The sequence below is a fragment of the Hipposideros armiger genome, unplaced genomic scaffold, assembly GCF_001890085.2.
Source record: "Hipposideros armiger isolate ML-2016 unplaced genomic scaffold, ASM189008v1 scaffold_62, whole genome shotgun sequence".
NCBI lineage: Eukaryota > Metazoa > Chordata > Mammalia > Chiroptera > Hipposideridae > Hipposideros > Hipposideros armiger.
This window is the reverse complement of record NW_017731412.1, coordinates 5,336,410-5,344,012: the sequence shown is the minus strand read 5'-3', so window position 1 is coordinate 5,344,012 and position 7,603 is coordinate 5,336,410.

Here is a 7,603-nt window from a genome sequence, read left to right as displayed (position 1 = left end):
ATTCTTAGTGATAAGATAGCTATCAGCAAATCCAGGGAAGGCTGACAGCAATGTCCTCCAAGTAAAAACACAACGATAACACTTACAGCCCGGTGATGGTGTTTTGATGAACCCCCCCAGGGGATCCCAGGGTCAGGAACTCAAGTTCAGGTGCATCTGTCTAGCAGTAGTGGAGACCATGCATAAAAGATGGGAAGATCAATTAGGAGGTTACGGTGACATTAAGATTTGATGCCAGTGGTGCTCCAAAGGCAAATAATGGTAAGGAAGAGCTGAATGATGTGCTCTTCATCATTCAGGAAGATTGGGCAGGATCTGAGCCTTGATGGTGATGCCCAGACAATGGGCACAGGGTTCCTTGAGCTTCCCAGAGCTTTGGGTGGCACAGGGGATGAGCAAAGAATCAACAGGCAGCTGGGAAAGAGAAAACCTCAGCTGGGTTTTCCCAAGCACTCTGGGATCCTGGGCTTGGCTTCGTTTGATTTGTCTGAGCCTTGGTTTTTTGGGGTTTTTTTAATCAGTTACATGAGAATAAGATCTCCCACCATACGTGGCAACGTGGAAGACTGAGTCGGGGTGCAAGCAGACCATAGTGTGAATTCTGGCTCCATGGTTTAGCAGCAATGGGACCTCAGACTAGCCCACGTCTGGGGCTGTGTTTCCTAGACTGTAAAGGGAAAATAGCATTAGTACCTTGCTACCGTTATTGTCAAGGTCGAACGCGATCATGTTTGCAAAGGGCTTGGGCAGCGCCTGGAACCTTGTGAGCTCAGTAACTTACAGATACTGCTGCTGTGGCTTCTGCGATGGTACCAGTGTCCCACCTGCAGCATGCCTTTCCCAGCACCCTCTGTCTACCGCTCCATCAGTCTGGGTCCTGGCTGCCCTCAACCTGTGGCTCCTGGTCCCTGCAAGGACTTTACCGAATGCCTTTAACCCCCCGCGGCTCTCATTTCTCTAAAGCCGGTTCTCAACCAGGTTCATGCCACGTGTTCCTTGGCGGTCTGCTGAAGCCCTCAGAACCCTTCTCAGAAGTAGGTTTTTCAAGGCATTCAAAAAGTAACACCCAGGATTTGCAAAGGAACCAATCATACTGAAACATAGTTATCAAAATGATATTTTAAAGAAACAAATGTGATACGGGAATATGTGCATTTCTTTATTCATGGTTTAACTAGCCAGAGTAGTCAGGAGTCTAACAGAAACGGTGTTTTTGAGGCAGTGGGAGCATAAATATTTCGAGATATTTGCAACGATTGTAAGGTGATATAAAAATAACTAGGATTTCAGGGCCAGCTGAGTGGCCCATTTGGTTAAGAGCTTGCGCAAGAGTGCGAGCTCTGAGCAACAGCAGTTCTACTCCCAGCCCGAGCCGAGCAGCCGCTTAGCTGCCAACAGGTGGCAGGATGGCTCAGCTAAAATTAAAAAAAATAATAATAATAATAATAAATAAAAATAACTAGGATTTCTATCCGTGGTAAAGTCACAGGTCTGATAACACCAACGTGGCTTTTGTCTATGTCGTAAGAGAAGCAAATGCTGAATTTCAGTGAGAGGTTAGTAAAATCAAGATGTGATTATTTTTCCCACCCAAGTTCATGGCCCCCCTGAATTAAATCCAGACCCCTTGCTCCCAATCCGGCTATGTTAACTGCCTGTGTTATGCATTTGCCTTTTTCACCACTAACTCTATTAAGCTAAGGTTTATCTCTGTTTGAATGTTCAAAATCTTTTATCCAAGAATATATACACGGTTGAAAAATAATGAAGTGCAAAAGCCACACATTGGAAAGCAGTTGTCCGTCCCACCGCTTCCTACTCTTGGCTGCTTCCCAGGGGCTACTGTTCTTATGTTTTCTAACTATTTCCACTGTGGTTATGTGAAAATCTCTAAAATCCATGCTTCTGGTTAATGTTTATTGATTTGCAGACCTTACCTATTGACATTTTCTGCCCCGTCCTCCCAGTATAGGTCTATCACTATTTTTAGTTCCGCTTTGGTTACCTTGGAGACTTTCAGAAATGCCTTTACTCTTTTATTTTTTATTCCATCCACTACAGGTGGTATCTTTTATTTATTTTTTTTTAAAGATTTTTTATTGGGGAATTGGGGGAGGGAAACAGCGTTGGGAATCAGGGAAGGGAAACAGACAAGTTGCTGTCCTTTTGTTCTTCAGTCTAGTTGTGGAGGACGTCGCTTCACTGGCCCATGTTGGTATTATCATTGCGCTCTTCCTGCATGAGGCAGTTGCTGACCGGCCACTGGATGGTGGCTCACAGTAGGTAGCTCATGCCAGCTGCCAGCCAGCCACACTGTAGCCTACGCCGTCGCCGGCAACTCACGGCAGCCCAGCTCCAGGTTGAGCTGTTGTTCACCATCTTAGCTGTAGGGGGCACAGCATTACAGGCCTGCCTGTGGGATCCAAACTGGGGCCCCGCTGCTCAGAGCAGGCATCCCAAGCCAACTCTTAACCAACGCGCCACTCAGCCGGCCCCCAAGGCAGTATCTTTTGATGCCACACTATTTCAGAGGAGATATTGGGCCTCCACCTTCCTTTCCTTGCATTTTCAGTGTTAATAACTCTTTTATTGTTAGGTCCTGTAGACCTACTATAATTATAAGCTTCTGGAAAGCAGTGATCTGGTTGGGTTTCTCTTGTATCCTAGCACAGTGCTTGACACACAGTCAGTGGCAGTAAGTCTATGTCCTGTGCTCTGCCCCTTGGCTGTAAATAATGTACCCCCTCCCCTGGCTGCCTGTCTGAGCAAGGCGCCCCCAGCCACCACCATGACCAGAGGAGGAAGTGGAACGTATGCAGTAAAATCCATCCATCCCTACTGGCCAAAGGACATCATTGCCCATAATTCTGCACTACAGGCATTCTCTCCTGGTCTTGGGTCTGAGTTTCCCATTAGAACTTCAAGGAAGTCTCTTCAGGGAAAATATTAATGACGGTCTGAATCACTAGCTTCCCTCCCTCCAGCATCACTAGATTTTTTCAGCCAGGCATGAAATGGTTCCAGGAAAGGAGACAGCAAGGCCACATTTCTGGAGGAAGAGGCTTTTCCATACCATTTCCAAGTTCAATGACTTGCCTCCCACCTACTGTTCCTGTTCAAAACAGGAATCCATTTTTTTTTGTGTGTGAAAGAGATCTCCTGCAAAGAAGATCTTTCCAATGCCTGCTCTCTTCGCTCAAGAATCTTTAACATCCATCCAAGGCTTCCCAGTCTTTTTGGATAAAGTACGAACTCAAACCCAACCCGAGGCCCTGGAATGTAGCCAAGTCTTTCATTCCTTCCTATAACCCAGCAACACAGAACCCCATACAGCTCCCCCACCTCAGCCTTCTTTCTCTTGCCTTTGAATATGCTGTTCCTTCTACCTGGAAGGCCCTTCTGCCCTCAGAGCATCCCCTACGGGTCATTCCTGCTTCAGCTTCAATATCACCTCTGCCAGAAAGTCTGGCCTGACCTTCCTAGGTCTTCTATGCTCCCACGGCCTCTGGGACTCATCCCATATCACACTGAATCAAGATTATGTGTTTGTCTCCCCCTCTAGAATGTGAATTCCTTGAAGGTGGGATCCATATGTTTGTTATTCAATGTTAGGTCACAACAGTGCCTAGCACAGTGCCTGGCAGCTAGCAAGGGTTCAATAAATAGGTTCATGATGGGCATATGGGTGGATAGATGTATTGATGGATGAGTAGGAGGATGGATGGATTGAATGGATGGATAGATGGGCAGATAGGTGGACAGATAGATGGATATTTGGATGGATGGATAGATAGATAGATAGATAGATAGATAGATAGATAGATAGATAGATAGATAGATGGAAGAATGGGATGGATACATGGGTGAATGAAAAGGTTAGTGACCGGAAAGATGGAAGTTAAATAACCTTCTGGTCCCTGATAAAGCTGTAAATAATAAGAACTACCACAGGAAACAAACGTCCCATTTCTTTCATCCTAAAATTCCAGCGTTGATGGAGACATCAAAACACGTGCCATCCGGTGACTTTATTGCATGTAGCCCTGAGGTTAAGTTCACATTTCAACTTTCCCCAGTTCTCTGTAACCCATGGGGGATAGTTTACTCAAAAATGTCTCTGAACCTTCCAGAAACCTCTGGATTTTAGATGTTTCCCATCAATAGTGTAAGCAGGACTTTCCTTTGAATGTACTGCTCAGTAGCAAACATTTCCTGAGGATATACTGGGTCCCAGCAACTATCGTAGGTGCTACAGATGTGGAGATGAGCCAATACTACCTTCCCGGAGCATCAAATGGGGAAAGTGGTGGATGTTAACATGCACTCAGCTAATGACAGCACAGTGACAACAATAGCAGTGCACATCACAGCCTTTTGCTGAGTTCTTAGTCATAGGAGAATAGGACACAGATGGAGAAAGAAGAGAGGGTGTCCTGATGGGACAAAGTAAAGGAAAAAGATAATGTGAGCTCATGGGTTGTAGGTACCATGAGTGTCAAGGTATAAATGCAGAAAGTGAGGCCCAGAGGGGTCAGTTGAATAATCCTAAGGTCACAGAGCTGAGAAGTGGCAGAGCCAGAACGCTCCCTGCCTCCAGGATGCCAGGCATCTGGCGTAGCATGAAGCAGACCATGAGACAGGGACCACGAGTAGATTAAGTCAGGTGCCAGGGGAACATGGCAGAGCGGGAAATGAGCTCTTCCTGGAAGAGAGGTGGAGACTTTTCCAAGGGAGATGGTTCTCCGTGGACGTGAGTATAGTTTGCACTGGAGAGGACTTGTCCTGTGATCTCTATACCTCTGTGCTGGTGAGCTCCGTGGTGCTCAGCTTGAGCTGAGGCTGACCAAGGGCATGACATGCGTTTCCCAGCTAGGTCACCAGAGGTTTCCCAGAGGCAGCATAATGCCAAGGACAGGACCCAGCTTGGGATCAGAGAGGCCTGAGCTGGAATCCCAGGCCTGTGGCAGCCGTGCGACAGGCAAATGACGAGCCCAGTGTCTGTCTCCCAGTTTGAGTTCTCTGCGCCTCGGTTTCCTTGTCTGGCAAATGGTAATGATGATGCCTACTGCACCCCGTTGTGAGTATCGGGATAGTATGTGTCAGCCTGGCCCAGAGCCGGGCTCAGTAAATGATGGGTCCCTTCTCCTGGTCCTTGGGCACAAGCAACCTGCTCTGACCATTCTCAGAGGTGATCCCTTTGTGGACAGGGAACCCCTTTGAGAATCTGATAACAGCTGGAACCGCTCTCTAAAGAAAAATGCACATGCATCCTGAATTGTACGTGCCCACCACCGTGGGCCCAGGCTCAGCCATCCTGGTCTCAGGGCCAAGGCATCCGTCATGTAGTTGCCCAAATTAGCATTTTAGGGACCTTGGATTTCGGAAACCAGGGGGACCATTGATAGTCAGGTTTCAAAGCCTCTCTATGGACAAGCAAGAAAATGCTCTCAAGTGTTTATGAATTGATAAGAGCAACAACCACCACCGTTATTTGGACATGTCCCATGTTCTGAGCACTGCATGAGGCCTCCCACATGAATTAGCGGGGGTTTTTTTGTTTGTTTCTTTGTTTTAGCTGAGCCATCCTGCCACCTGTTGGCAGCTCAGCGGCAGCTCAGCACGGGCCAGGCGTTGAACCACTGTTGCTCAGAGCTCGCCCTCTTGAGCGAGCTCTTAACCAACGGAGCCACTCGGCCAGCCCCTGAATTAGCATTTTTGAACAAACAAAGCAATGCCACCTGTAATCCCCATTTTACAGATAAAGACACTGAGGCTCAGAGAGGAGAAGAGATTCATGCAGGACCATTGAGTCCGTGGCAGAGCCAGGCTGTGAACCTGGATCTGTTGCATCCTAACAGCTGTGTTCCTAACGTGAGAGGATTATTTTGATTTAGGGCCAGTTGTTGCTCACACCCAGAGGCGCATGTAGTAAAGAGGGCGTCTTCCTTGGATCAGAGCTCACAGGGCTAGATCAGAAGCAGAGTGGATGCTGTGGAAACGTCCCAGGAAGACCTCAGAGGTCGCCATAGTGACCCTGACCGAGACGTGTGCTCTGCTCCCACTGTGTGGGCCGCGGGCTAAGCTGAACCTCCCCGAGCCCATCACTCCCAAAGCCCTCCAAGGCAGGATTCTCCCGGTTGGCAATATGTGGCCTGCTTTGCTCACAGTGGCAGAGCACAGCAGGGCCACCCGTTAATGACAGCACATGAGTGTCCTTTAATTGGACGGTCAGTCCCATTCCTAGACTTCTGAGGTTGTCTAATTATAGGAGAAACCAGTGGGCCTTGAAGTCATCAGAAATTGGTTGCCCAGCGGCTCTGCCTCCTGGAAGGAACACAGTTGTGGGTTTTTTCCCATCCTGACTTTGACAGGCAGAGAAGCACCAGACTGATAACCTAATGGCAGTGTCCTCCCACACACGAGGCCACAAGGCTCACTGAGGTTGGTGGCTTCAGTCCCTGGCTCCTCCTGGGGGCTCGGCCGCCATTCATGGGGGTTCACCTGAATGACCAGCTCATGCCAATTAGAGCCCTTCCCAGTGGTCACTTTGTCTCCCTCTGTCATCTCCACCCACAGAATGTGGGAGATGCATCAAAGCAGAAAGGAGGGGAGAGGCAGCCTGGAACTATTCCAAGTCTAACCCTTTCTCAGGCCCGGAAGTTCTGGGGAGACCAGGCACAGTATTGACCTCTTTGGGCGCAGTAACCCCACTTCTGAAATTGAAGGCACAGTAAGAACCCTCTTTGTGGCTGGGCTCTGGGCTATTAACCATCTTGAATAAGAGATGTGTTCGTCTGGTAGGGCTGCCATAGCAAACTCCCACAAACTGGGTGGCTTAAGCAATGGAAACATCATCTCACAGTTCTGGAGGCTGGAAGTCCAAGATCAAGGTGTCAGCAGGGGTAGTTCCTTCTGAGGGCGGCGGGAGAGAATCTGCCACGTGACTCCCTTAGCTCTGGCTTATAAGTGGCATTCTCCCAATCTTCACATCATCTTCCCTCGATGCGTGTCCATCTCTTCACATGGTGTTCTTTTTCTAAGGACATCCGTCATATCAAGTTCCCCCTGACACACACTCCCGTATGACCTCATCTTAGCTAATTACGTCTGCTACCCTATTTCCAAATCAAGTCCCATTCTGAGGTCCTGGGGCTCAGACTTCAATGTATGAATTGGAGGTAGGGCAGCAGGGAGCATCATTCAACCCACAACAACGAGGGGACTTTGTAGACAAGTGTCAGGATGGCTTAGAATCTGTCGTCTCTTCTATAAGTGGCCAACAGACAGAGACAGATAACCAGATAAGGCGGAAGGAGAGGGAAGACAGAATGTGGTCATGAGCGAGTGTTCAGACCCGGAGTGTAGAGCACGCGGGGCCTGTCGGCAAAACTCAGTTGTGCTTCGTCCTTCCCTCCCCTGTCCTCTCTTCCTTCATATAAGTAGAGAAGGAGGTCCTTGGGCATTTTGGGGATGTTTTCTTTATATGAAAGAAGACACCCTACGGACAAGGGAATTGTGTGGCTGGGGACAGGTAATATAGAAAAGAAACAGTACTGAATGTATTTTGCCTTTTTAAATGAGAGAGAAGGTTTAGAAACTGCTT